The sequence below is a fragment of the Miniopterus natalensis genome, chromosome 11 (assembly GCF_054644295.1).
Source record: "Miniopterus natalensis isolate mMinNat1 chromosome 11, mMinNat1.hap1, whole genome shotgun sequence".
Classification (NCBI taxonomy): Eukaryota; Metazoa; Chordata; class Mammalia; order Chiroptera; family Miniopteridae; genus Miniopterus; species Miniopterus natalensis.
The window spans coordinates 43,979,367-43,993,574 of NC_142091.1; the positions used below are offsets into that span (position 1 = coordinate 43,979,367).

A 14,208-nucleotide genomic window follows, 5' to 3' on the forward strand; every position below is an offset into this window, starting at 1 on the left:
TCATGACGCCGCTTACTATCTCAGCCACAGCCACCTGCCCGCTCTTCATATCCAGCGCTCTCCGAGTTTACACTCTCCTTTAGCCCAACTCCTTCCTTGCTCTTTCGCACAGGGTTCTGCCCTGTCCCTACCCCAGTGCCATACAGCACACATTACTCATCAGAGAGGGGCCTTTCAACAGCCATGCTCCTTTGCTTCAGCCAGATTCCCCTCTGGTTTATACATGTCTTCACACAGCAAGGTACAGGAGCTATGACCTAGGTACCTACTGGGGGACCCTGATGACTGCTCTGCTGATACTAGATATCTGTCCAAGACACAGAGGAAGGGGATATCGCCTCACATTTCTCAGCAGAATAAACGCGACAGGCTAGCCACTCAGAAACAAACTCTGCTTGGCTTACAATGAAGTAATAACTACAGCAATTGCTCATGTTTCATCCAGCACTAGATACAGGTACTATTCTAAGCACCTGACACTTAGGCCTCACAACCCTATGAAATTTTACAGAAGAGGCACTGGGGCAGGGGCAGGGCCAGGGGCAGGGTAAGTAACTTCTCCGAGCTCACACAGCTAGTAAGTGGCAGAGCCAGAATTTAACCCCCAGGCTCTAAACATCACGCATCCGTTGGATGACTCTTCCCCTCACACACGGGTCTGTCTATGAGCACAACTGGCTAACTCAAAACTCTGAAGGAGACAGAGGGTCAATGACAGGCCACTGTCATTTTTCTCGGCCAAGGGGAGGAACCAGGGATGGCGTATTATTCATGGAGCTAGCCTAAGTCTGCACAGCAGAACAAATGAGTATTCCACACATATCTCAGCCCAAATTTTCCCAGGGGCACCAAGTGGTACCCACCTCCTGTCTGACAGACCTGGTGGGCTTTCTACCTCACTGAGGGCTGGAGCCTCATTATACATGTTGCAGCCAAGCCCTGCACACCTGAGAACAGGTTCCTGAACCTCCAAGCAAGAGCACCAAGTAGAAATGCTTCCTCAAATCTGGCTGCTGGGGTTTAAAAAAAGTTACTCAAATAGTTTTAAAGCATAAACTATATACTTTGGCCAATTTGGGGAAATAAAATGCACAGAATATTATACTTAATTTCAAAGAACTTCAGGGAATTTAGTTGGAAAAATAAGTCAGAATGTTGATGGAAAAGCTCAATCCAAACCTCCCACTTTCTAGAAGTGGAAACTGAAGCCTAGAGAAGCCAAGTTACTTCCCCAGGGTCATCCGGCAAGTCATAGATAGAGCCAGGACTAAAGCTCAGGTCTGCCTAGCCAGGGCTCTTTCTCCTGCTGTGTGCAGGCAAAGAAATTCATAGGCAGGAGCGATCTCTAACAACAGCAGCAGCTAACACTTACTGAGATCATATTCGTGCCAGGAACCTTAGTTCTTAAGTGCTTTATATAAGTTAACTCATTTAACCCTTATAGCAAATCTTTGAGATGGGAACAATACTCCCAATTCAGAGTTGAAGACACTAAGGTTCACAGAGGTTAACTCGCGAGAGGTCCCCAGATAGTAAGAAGAGCCTGATGACCAACCTCCAGAGATGGAATTCATGGAAGTGGAGAGAGGAGCGCTGCGGTAGCCTGTGTCCAGAGCACTAAGAGCAGTGGGTGAAGGGCCTCCGGCGCTGGGTTAAGGAGAACCTCAGGAGCCCTACGTGGGCTGGCCTGCAGGAAAGGGGCAGGCAAGAGGCAGTTCTAGTCTCCCTTGTCAGTGAAGGGAAAGCATCCTACAGGAAGATAAAGCTGAGCCTGTGAAGGTGGGTTGAGAAGGACCACCTCAGAGTCTCCCCTGGGGTTTTGACAGAAAGGTGAAGAAAATGCAAAGTGGAAACTCATACCAAATAAAAGAAGAATCTGGTTTGACTTTCCCAGCAATAGTAACCCCAACCTGATCAAGAGGTGCCAGCCTTACTCTCTTGGAAATGCTGCTCTAAATTGGTAATCATAATGGAAAGCACTGAACATTTATCATGTGCCAGGCTCTGGGATGAAGCTTTACAGGTGTCATTTTATGTCATCCTCACCACAACTCTAACAAGCTAAGTACAGTATTCCGATACCCATTTTACAGATGCCTCGCAGAAAACTGAGGTTCAGAGAAATTAAGTAACTTTCCCAAGGTCACAAGGTCACGCAACTAGTAAATAGTACTGTCAGGTTCTAACTGCAGACTTAGAAGACTCCTGAGCTCTAGCTCTTAATCACTGCACTGCTGCACTGAATGTAAAATACTCACTGAATATCCAGCTGAACAAACACATCACAGGTTGACTCATTTAAAAGCAACCTATACAACTCAGTTATCAGAACTCCATATGAGGGCCTGTGTTACAAGACACAAGTAAGCACACTAAAATTCAGTTCCTGAACGAAGCAAAAGAGTCCTAACTTCATAGCCAACTTCATAGTACTTTCCAATTTTCCCATTTACCTTTACCTATCACCCTTCCCTCACACCCCATCGTCTGACACTCTCAGCAAAGCTTTGACACAGGCCGAGAACCCTCACCCTCCTCATATTTCTAGTCCTTCAGTTGGCTCTCTTCCATCATTCAAACAGTGCTTTAAACCAGCATCTAAGAGTTGGACCCTCCTTCTTTTCCCAGCCTAATGCATGAGATGGTCATTAATCTACCATCAAACCCAAAACGTCAGCAGATCCATGGTCTTCTCTCTTAATCACACAGATGGAGGCCCACTCTGGGGAGGAAATAATTACAACATCTAACACAACATAGACGGGCATAAGTCCCACACTTGATAATTCTTTAGATCCTGCCCAGCTCTTGGCCCAGATCCTCTGTGTTCAGTGACTAAATGGGTAAACAGACCAAGAGAGCATATGGGCACCAGAGATGCTGCCCAGCCCAGGAACAAATGAACAGGGGTGTCAACCCCAGTGCCAGTCACCCCCACTTACCCCTGTCCTCCCAGTGCTTATTAGAGCCTACACAGCACTGTCTCCTTGAGTCCCATGGGCACCGGCCAGCCTTCTGCTCAACTGTGAAGGCCTCCCAGGTTGGCCCAGGTGTCCCCTTTCTCTCTCTCACCTGGCTGCCCCTGAGAACTGCCTTCTCTCCAACCTCCTTCTCCAGGCCTCTCTCCTTCTTCCTTCTAGCAGTCTTCCTACTGTCTCAGATCTTGATTATCATAACCTTCCATTCATCCCATTTTCCCGAACAGTCCTTCCTTCACTGTGCTGCTTCCTATCAGTGAATCTCCAGCTCACATACAAACCCCTTCAGGGATAACTCACACAGAACAAGAGTCTGGATCTTTGAAAAAGTGGGGTGGTTTCATAACAAACCCTTAGGAATAGGTCAGCTTTGGTTGAGAAGGCCTCAGACCCTAATTGCGTATAATTCACCCTTTATAGGGAAAGTACAATCAACATTTGGACAGTTTTAGATGAGAATAATATTGTGATAATTTCAACAGCCCCTCAACAACAGTGTATCAGAGCCAAAAAAAATAAGAGAAGGGATCTTTGGAAAAATCCTTCAATAATGTAGTCTAGACTCATTTAACATCTTCCTCTCCCCTCCACACACACACAAACACACACAGGGGAGTTTTCTAGGGCCTGTGGCTAGAAATAGAGACCCCAGGTTTTTTCAATCAGAAAATATTGTGTGGCATGTTGCCCTAAGACAAATGTACCCAGCATTTTCCTCCACCCACCTACTGAGACGCATGTACACAGCGTCTCCTCCTCAGCATAAAATAAATGCACAAAGTCCCCCTCCCACCTCCAGAAGAAGGCACACACTAATTCAAGTTTTCCCACAGGCTTTAGAGAGAAATCCCTGCAGACTATGCCAGATGGTCTTTTTTTTCTTTCATGCCCTCCTGGCCCCTTCTCCACTTTCCATGGTTCCTCAGTCTAACTCAAAGAACTCAATTATCTGCGAGCAGATTTCCCCTCCCCCCCACCCCAGCCTGCCCTACACATCCTCTCCCCCCCAGCCAATGCAGAACACAGAAGGGAGGCCAACCCAGAGCTCCGCAGGGCTGCTGCCCGACCTCCTGCGGGCTCAGATACATGTTCCCTTTGCTTGGCTGCCTCAGAAAACTCTCTCGGGCCCAATCGGGAGTCTCTTAGGGAACAGCTAAGAGAAGCAAAAGGAAGACATGCTCTTCAGTCTTCAGGTCCCACCAGCCTGCAGGGAGGTGCTTTGGAAGGCCCAAGACTCAGATCCTCCCACCTCCCTCAGGTGCCAGGCAGACCTCTTCAAAATACTTCTCAGAATCGGGGGGGAGGGGAATGGAGCACAGCCTCTTAGTTCTAGGCCAGCAGTGTTACCCTGATATTTGGAGTGTGGGGTGCCCCTCCAAACTGTACACCCAAGCCCTTTATTCCAGGGACAGGAGCAAAGCCAGCAGAATTAAGGATGCTCTTGGCCTGTCCTCCAAGGTATTTCAAAGTTTCAACTTCATTCTAATTTTAGAGAGAAGAGGGAGCCCGGGGATAGTGTGCAGAAAGGGGAGTAGAGGAACAGAAAGAGAGAACAGGAATGCTACTTTTTAATCCTTAAGGAACACTGAGGGATCCAATATGTGACTCAGCTCTGGGAAGCTGGACTGACAAGGAGTAGGCGACAGCTGCAGCCCCAGTCCAAGCTGTGGACAACTCCTGCAGGCCTTAGAAGCTGCTATAACGTGATTCACCTGGAAACAGGGCTCTGTTGTTTTAAAAAAAAATCTGCCTACTCTGGTCTTTTCAGGGGCTTCCTCCCAGACACCACTCCAGGGCATGGCTGGCAGGGTTTTCCATCTGACAACCCTGCCTCTCCCTGTGTTCCCACCTAGTATTCCATGAGCCCTACAGATTCATGAGGACAGACCTGGGGTGCCCTTGCTGGAGTCTCCCCTCCCCTGCAATTCTGTCCTTGGCACAGCCCTACGGGCATATCAAATATCTCTGCCCTTGGAATTCCCACTTCCTTGTTTCTTTCTTTTTTGTTTCCCTCTAAGCTGTGGCCGCACAAGTTCCTGAAAGAGCTGCCCAGCCCCCAAGGGGCCTTCCAGAGCAATAATGCTTCCTGCCGGTTAGAACCCCGCCTTTCAAACCCAGGACACAGGAGCAAAGCCTCTCTCTGCCCTAGCAAAACACTCTCCCCAGCAGAACCCAGCAGGTAGCTGTGGGGCACTGAAAAAGCCAAGGGTCTCTTGAAATCCCTCTCCTCGGTACTAAAACACATGAGTCCAGTCACCTAAGCAAAGGGTCATCTCTGAAGGTCATTCATGAGGCTCAAAGTCTACAGTGAACACCACTCTTCCTAAACTTCCCAACCCAAGAAAGCACAATTTTTTTCCTTTAACATCTTAAAGAAGTCTTCTAAGGTTTTTCTCATTTTTCTTTATAAATGCAGAAAAGAAGGAGGCACTTTATAAACGGGGAGACCAGAGCAAAGAGGCAGAGTGACTTTCCAGAAGGGCGTTGAACTTTCCTTCAAATTTCAATTCATCTTACACTGTATAAGACTTGGCTTGTTTAAAATTACTTTCATGGAAATTATCTCATTTGCTCCTCCCAACAATCCTGCGAAATAGTTTTATCATTATTTCCATCCCACAGCTAATAAATCTGAGGGTTAGAGAGGTTGAGGGATTTGCCCGTGTCCACCTTGAGAACCTGGCCATGGACTCAAGTGTCCTAACCCCAAATCCACTGCCTGCAACATCCAAAAAAAGATCATCTGCTAGCCTCTTCCCACGTGTGGGGCAATAGAGCTAGAGGAGCCCCACCCACGACCACATGAGTGGAGGAGAACTGAGATCCTGGGGCTGCATTGCCCACTGAAGGGCCCACTGACTCAGGCCTCCACCTTACACCCTCCGCTTTCATCCCAACCAACAGTTATATCGTATCCCCCAGTAAAACATATTTCAACCAAGCAGAGGATCCCTTACATTTAATAAAAAGAGGCCTCCTTTTAGAAGTGGCCCATCTGAGGTCCAGGGCCACTGAGTTCACCCTTGTGGGCCCTCAGGCCACAACATTCACGCACACATGTCCACATTCAGGGAGCGCACTGGGGACGGCCGATGCTTGCATTGGCAAGCTGACCCGGAGTGAATCAGAAGGCCCCCTCATTGTTTGCCAGAATACAAAAGACATTCTGTTCAGAAAGTTCAAGAAGAAAAACCGAAGAGCCAGGACAGCAGCTGTTCCTTCATCCCACAGAGAAACCAAAGTTGCCTGAGGTCCAGGGGTAAGTTTAAGACACAATATGACTGAGGTGGAAGCCCATCTCCTGATGGGTCTCCACTGCGGGGAGTGTCCACTGCATTAAGTCTCCTAATAAGATCACTGACAGCCTAGCTACCCCTTCACCTATGAAGTGCCTTTCTGGATGGGTCTCCCCTCCCAGGCCACACCGCACTCACCACACACCACTCTGCCAGGTCAGAACATGTTTTACCAAAACAGAGGACAAGCAGAGTAGGAGCACACTTTGTGCCCTGAGATCTGGTTAAAATATTAACCCAAGGAATCTATCGACACAACCCCAGCACCTCATGTCTTCTCTGGCAGCCTAGCTTTTAGCAGCTGCCACTGAGAGCTCACTCTAAAATATCTGGATAAGAAACCTCTTTGCAGGCCCTCCAACCCCAAGACCTGCCCCCAACCGACCCCCCACCCATATATCTTTAAGGAAAGACTGTGATGGACCTTATTAATGAGGGAGGACAGCTTGCTTCTTACCAAGCTACCTGGGAGAGACCAGCAGGCAGGCAGGCGCACGCACACACACACACACAAACACTCACCACACACCGACCCCAGTTTAGATATCCTTAAGACAGTCCCTCTGTTCTAATAACTGCTCCAGAGAGAGTTGGAACTTACCACAGACTCCTAGCTGAGTTAATTAGCTTTTTTTTTTTTTTTCATTACAGGTCAGACATAGCAGCATCAAGAGACAAAACAGACAGTGTTCACTAGAACAAACGGAGCCACTCAAAAGATACTGGAGTCTCCATGTAAGGGCTATGAACAGAATGCTGGAGTGATGAAAACTCACTTTTTCTATATAAGATTCTTCCTGTAAAATATTCTGAGCCTTTGTTCTAAATAAAAGTAAGATGATTTCTATAGTGGAGTCTAACCACTTCAGGATCAGCAACAGTGAGATCAGCTAGACTTGCAAAGTCAAGAAAATTGGCTGTATCCCTCCTCCTTAAGCTAATAGAATCCAACTGCTGGTGCATGACATCATTCCTGAGCCCCCAACCCTGAGCAGAGAGTACAGACACTCGCCTGCCTTCCAGAAAGCAGCCCAAGACTATGCTCGGGACAGGAGAAAAACAATCCGAGCCCAGAGCTGACCTTACCTGAAAGTCCCGGTGCTTTCCTGCCCACTCCATTCTCGGCAGAGTCTGGCTCACACCACAGTCTGTTAGGGAGCCCAGGGCCCCCAAATCCACTCACTTGAGCTCTGATACCTGCTCCGAGCTTCCCACAGCTCCTTCCTCTGACCTTTCGTGGCAGCTCCTTCCAGCCAAGTGAGCAGAGCACTGCTCGCCGGCCAGGCCAGTTGTCATGGAGACCCTGTTCTCGCCAGCGCTCGCTCGCTCTCCCTCTCTCTCTCTCTCTCTCCCTCTCTCTCTCAGTTCTGGGAGGCTTCCATGAAACAGCACTGTCTTTTGATCAGCTTGGTTTTTGCACGCATTCCACTCCTCCTACCTCCCTTCCAGTCAAACAAGGCTCTGGGCTGCTCCTGGGAACTTGCTTAAACAGCTCAGAGGGGAGAAGGGAGAAGACAGTGAGTGGACTTGTTTTCCTCCCCTCCAGTGTCTCATTTTTTATAACTTGGAAGAATCCCGGCGGGGGGGTGGGGGGCTGGATCACTTGGAGGGGAAGCAAGCTTTTCCTCTGGGTCCTGGAGTACGGGTAGGAGGACCCAGATGCATTGCCTTGACTTGTTTGTGCACTTGGGATTTCCCGGGCAACAGCTGAGGTAGAAATGCATTCATATCCCAGGAGCTCGCCTGGACTGGCCTCTCTGCTTACCTTACTGCCTGCCCAGGTCGTGGTGATGGCTTTAACCAGTACAGGGTCTCGTGGTACTAGTGCTGGTGCCCAAGCAGTCTCTCATCTTCCTGCAATGGAGAGGAAAGACACTAGGTCAGGACTAGTGAGAGTCCTGGGCAAGTCCAGAGTCATAACCTGAGCAACAAAGGTGATGCAACTACATCGTCATCTCTCTTCCCTGTTCTGGGCCTGCAGCTATAGCCCAGGCTTCCTGTGAGCAGCTGTCATGGCCAGGAACAGTATTACTCCTGTCCAAAGTGCATAGCACCTGGGCCAAGGCAGGCCCTCCAAGTTTAATCCTCCTGTGTACATTTATGCTTTGTAACATTTTTACATGCACTATTTTGTTTTATCCTTAAAACCTTTTGAAGTGCACTTTTGAAGTACTATTATTGCCATTTTATAGATGGGAAAACTGAGGCTCAGAGAGACCAAATGTTTAGTCCACAGTTACAAAGCTAGTTGTGCAAAGAACTAAGAGTAGAGACCAGTCCACTGTTCCTTAGTCCAGTGCACTTTCCACTAAAGTACTGCCATGTAAAACTAATAATTTTTTGGATAACCAGTTAAAAATACAAGGCTGGGTTCCCAGGGAAAGGTGGAGAATCTTTCTGAGTTATGGTGAGGAAGGCCTGACTACCATCCTTTTAAAAGTCTGAAAACTCTATGATAGCATCTATGAGATGTGGAAGTACTGGTACACATTTTAGAGGGGAAAAGTCCTGCCCTATAGCTATAAATTATCTTATACTTTTCCAAGATACTCTCACAATTCTTGGCTCATCTGTTCAACACTGTAGGCCTGAAAGTTAGAACTGGTGTTATCATACTAATGTAACAGATTTTTTTTAATCTAAAAGAGAGGTCAAATGACCTGCCCCAGGTCCCAGAACCAGAAAATAACAGATCCAGAAATCGTATCCAAGCCTTTTGACTCTCTCCCATATGTATTAAGCAGAGTAGCTTCAAGAGCACCAGGCAGAGGAGGAGTAAGAAGACCCTGGATCCACTATTTGCCCTTGGGCAAGTTCTCTAACCTCCAGATTCCATGTATAAACCTATCATAACTGACAGGGCTGAGATGAGCATAAAAATGGATAACGTGTGAAAGCATCTCCTTAAATCAGGCACTAAGCTAAGAACTTCATGCATCTCATCTGCTCTTCACCACAAACAACAAAACCCTGGGACAGTTGTTATCCCCCCAAGAAGAGGACACAGAGCCTCAAAGGGGGTGCACACCCCAATCACCCACTGAAATACCCAACCTGACCCAAGTACCAGCTCAGGAGTCTCTCACAGGCCCTAGTGTCTCAAGTCTGCAAAGGAAGAAAGAATGAAACGGCAAGTTCAAGACCATCAAATCACTCAGGTCTTCCCTCTTTCTACTCCCAACAGGCATCCCTCTGCTCTGCTTCTGACCCTCAAAATACACATTCCACTTGCCCAGTCTCCATACTGAGAAAGAAGAGGCGATGCCCATCCATTTCTAAAATAAGATATTATTCAGTTTTAATATTATCACCAAGATTTATTAAGCACCTGCCACGGGTCAGTCATTTTCCCAAGAAGTATGAGGAGCCAAGGGCCATGGCCAAGTACTACTACTGCACTTGATAAAAATCAGTCTTTAAAGCCATCTCAACTTCAAAAAGCCCTCCAGACCAGACGCAGGATGCAGGCCATGCTCCCCCTAGTGGCAAACTTGAATTATACAGGCCCACAGCCCTGAGACACGCAGGAAGGGCCCCACGCGGAGAACTGAAATCCCTGCTTGGGTGCTGCTACTGTGTCTGAGCTCCTGGATATGGGCAGAGCCGGAGGGCAGCGGATCACTCTGCGGGTTCTGTGAGGCTGGATTCAGGTCAATCCTACCTGACCTGACCTGTCCTGAAGGATAGGGCTCTTACAGCCTTAAGTACCTGTTGAGAAGCCCACAGGCACACTTGTGCCAGAAACCTGGGAGACATCCATCTCCCTACCTCTCTCTCCCCACATCCAATCCATTTCCCAATTCCAAATAATTCTACTTCCAAAATATGTCTTTTATCTGTCCATTTTTCTGCACCCCCATTGCCACTCCAGTCCCCCTCCTTAATTATGGCCAAAACCTCCCAATTGCCCCAGCTTCCACTCTTGCCCTCACAACTCCGTTCTCCACGAAGCTGTCTGAATCACCTTGAAACCAGATGGTGTCATTTCCTGCAGCACTTAGGATAAAATCAAAATTCTTACCAGGACCTATGAGGCTCAGCATGATCCTTCTCCAGCGTCCTCTAAGTAGGCCTCCTGCCCTCCCCCTCAGTGTGCTAGCTACACAGGCCTTCTTGTAGTTCCCCAAAACTCCCAGATTTTCTCCAGGTTATTTCCCTTTGTACGGGACACTCCCTCACACCCCATTCTTTGCCTGGCTGACGCTTACTCACCATGCCTTGACTTGCCTCCCATCTCCTCAGAGAACTCCTCCACGATCCTCCAACCTAACCGAGAGCGTATCCTTCGCAGCCAGCACTCACCATAATCTGATATTGAGCATTTGTGCAAATTTTTACTTAATGTCAGTCTTCCCCCAATTCCATAGGAGGAGGAAGCTGGGCTGTTCCCTGGTAACCACCATAATTCCCGCATTCAGTATAGGGCCCACCTCACAGCTGGCACTCAGTAAATATTTGCTTGTGTGAATGCATAAAATCCCACTTCTTCCTGTCCTACAGGAAAAAGAAACAACAGCTATTTCATGTCCCTCATTGTATTTTTTCATAGCCTAACAAACTGTAATTACATCTCCTTCCCTCATGTGCCTTGCCTATGGGCTCAACTGAAAATTCCTGTAAAGTCTCCCTGTGGTCTGTTTCCCAGAACTTTCCTCGTAAGGTCACCCTTGGGAGGGCGTGCTCCCGGGTTTTACAGCCTCTCCCATTACCAGCATGCCCACTCACAGGCGCTCCACCACCAGCGCCACTGCCAAACCAAATGGGACACAGGAATGGCCCGAGCCCCATGCATGAGAAGGTTCTCTCAGGTCAGCTCCATTCAGGGACAAGAACACTCCCACCTCCACTGTGCAGGTCACTGTACTTATAGAAAATACATTTTTACTCAAAAAAAGAAGAAGTCATCTTATGTTTTAAAATTTGGTGATGGGTATAAAAGGTTTGAAAAATGTTTGTCCATTACCAAAAAAAATTTTTGAAAACTATTGTCGGGGGGGGGGGGGGGGCGGAATAAAGCCTTAATAACAGCAAGAGTAGTGTGACTAAGCCCAAACTCCTCTCATGAGCTACATTACCACCAAAATCTGAAATCCTTTCTGGCTTCATCCCCTGCTGCCACCACCCCGATATAGGCACACACAGCACACCACCTAGTGCTGTGAACACAGCATTTTTCCTCTCCCTTGCCCCACCTCTCATGCCGTTACCTTTATCTGAGTGCCTCTCCTTCCCCAACTGGCAAAATCTGGTGGCCTTCAAAGCCCAACCCAGTTAACACCTTCTCTGTGAAACATTTCTTGATCTCCTGGCAGAATCTGTTTGTCTGCTTTGCAATCCCACAGTTTGCAGATGCCTTTATTAGGGTATTTATATCATTTTATCACTGTTACTTGTAATCCTGTCTTCCTCACAGTCATGAGCCCCTTGATCTATCCACTTTAGTATTTCATTCACAGTGGGCAATCAATTAATGTGTGTGGGATAAATGAGTCACCGAAGAAGGGAAAAAAAAAAAAAACCCCAAGAAACAAAAACAGTTGGTCCCCTCCATAAGATGAGAGAATTTTAGGGGATAGACCTACATTGTACCAAGAGAATATATATGTATATGACAATTAGATTCTAGACTTGGTCACTAGAAGAATTTATCATATTTTCTTGTCTCTTTAAAAACAAGTGAGCCCTGGCTGCGGGGGTCTCAGTTAGTTGGAGCGTCATCTCATACACCAAAAGGTGGCAGGGTCACCTCCCAGTCAGGGCTCATACCTAGGTTGCAGATTCAATCCTCAGTCAGGGAATGTATGGGAGGCAACCGACCAATGTTTCTCTCTCACATTGATTTTTCTTTCTTTCTCTCTCTCTCTCCCTCTTCCTCCCTCCCTCACCAATCCTCTCTCTAAAATCAATAAACACATTGAGCTTAGCTCCCAATGCCTGCGAGACTGGGGTCCAGCAGCATCTCCCCTGAAGACATCCAATTCTACCCAAGTAATGGGGAATCAGAATGTGTCCTGCCCAATTCTACCTGGGCTCTGGCTGCCATGTGAGCAGGCAGGTTTTGCACAAGAGTCCTTTTAGGGCTTTACAATTTTCCTTTTCCACCTCTGAGAGGCAATGTGGGGTGGGGGAAATTAAAAATCCAGGAGTAGAGAGTCAGCACACTGGAACCCAGGTCCTGCTTTCCAGGGTAGTGAGATCTTGAGCAAGTCCCTGTCCCCCTTAGGGCCTCAGCTTTTTCCTGCACATGATGAGAGGGGTTGTTGGAACTGGCTGTTCTCCAAGGGTCCTTCTAGCTTGAATGTTCCACTGGAGTCACCTAGTCCCACTGTTTTCTGAATGAGTCCAAAGCAGCAGAAAGAGCTTGTTTTAGGGGGCCACAGAGTCTCCATCTAACCCTTTCAGCAGAGCCCCTGGGTTGGGGCTCTGGAGTCATCTGCCTGGAATCAGACAGAAGACTGTCACCAACAAAAGGCAGCCTTTCCTGGAGGAAAAGATGGGACAGTCAGGCTTCCTACCTAGGGAAGACTGGAGAGCAGAAAGCGCCACGCACGGGATGGGAAGATTAGGAAATGGCCCAGGCAGTGCCTGGAAGACTGAGGCTCTGCCAGGGGCTCACTCCTGGCCATCTTGTGAGACAAAGCCGCCTTTACAAAGCAGAATTGGCACTATCTAAGTTCTCTTGGAAGACAATCTGCCTACTGCAGATCAAGCAGTCTCTTCATGGGCACTACTAGGGCCTTTGAATCAACAAAATAAATGTCTCCCTCCAGATGGCAATCCCAGCGCTCCCGTCTGAGTAGCACATCTGGCAGGGCCTCCAGTGTGCTGGCTTCTGTTACACACGCTTACACAGCCTTCCTGGGAAAACAGAGAAATGCCCATGCATGCACAGGTCCTGGCATTTATGGAAGGGAATTCTCCCAGGTCCTCATTCCTGCCCTAATCCCATCAGCCTCCTACCCATCTCCCACTCCTCCCCCTCCCCCTCCCAACCCCCTAAGGCTCTGAACTAGAAAAGTGTGGGATTCAGCCTATAATTATCCTATAATAGATCCCACTGCCCTGTGGAGAGACAATTTCGGGACATTTTCATGCTGGGCTGAGCACACTCTCCCTCAGTCTGCCAGCCTCCCAGCCCTGGTTCACCTCCACTCAACTCACAGTCCTCAATGTGAAGCTCGTGGTTCAGAGGGCATTTCACCACTGTGGCGTTCTTCCCCGAAATCCATAACCTCAATCAAATCATGAGAAAACATCAAACAAACCTAACTTGGGGGACATTACATAAAGCACCTAACCGTACTCCTCAAAAGTGTCAAGGTCATAAAAGACAAAGACAGACTGAGGAACCGTCCTGGACTGGAGGAGACAAAAAGTGCACCAACTAAGTGCCACGTGGGATCCTGGGTCAGATCTTGGAACAGAGCAAGGACCTTAGTGGGAGAAGCTAATGAAACCCAAATCAAGTCTCTAGTTTACATTACACCTGTTGATAACTGAACCATAGTTATAAAAGATTAGGGAAAGTGTCTTTGCAACTTAAAAAAGCCAACGTAAAGATAAATAAATAAAAGTATATATGGTATAAATCATCAAGGTGGGTGAGAATTACTAGAGTAGGCACCCTTAACACCCCACATCCAAGAAAAGCTGCCCCCAGAATAAGAACTGTGGCTGTAGAAGAATATTTAGTAAAATAGGGAAGTGTTCACTTTATATTACTTGGGGGAAAAAAAATGATCTTATTTTTTTTGTTGTTTTTTTAAATTTTTTTAAAAAATATATCTTTATTGATTTCAGAGAGAGGAAAGAAGAGGGGGAGAGAGAGGTAGAAACATCAATGATGAGAGAGAATCATCCATCAGCTGCCCCCTGCACGCCCCTGACCAGGGATCGAGCCCGCAACCCGGGCATGTGTCCTGACCGGGAATCGA

General features: G+C 47.7%; 1 protein-coding gene across 6 annotated transcripts in view; it reads right to left on the bottom strand.

Annotated features, from left to right (window-relative positions):
- DENND2B (DENN domain containing 2B) overlaps positions 1-14,208 on the bottom strand; it is a 137,426-nt gene that overhangs the window by 90,918 nt on the left and 32,300 nt on the right. For 5 of the 6 annotated variants that reach the window (XM_087821718.1, XM_087821716.1, XM_087821714.1 and 2 more), the window contains one exon: positions 8,040-8,128. The gene's annotated coding sequence lies outside the window, so the exon portion shown is untranslated. Of the gene's footprint in view, positions 1-7,360; positions 7,540-8,039; positions 8,129-14,208 lie in introns of those variants that run through there. The other variant, XM_087821717.1, reaches the window with a different exon arrangement.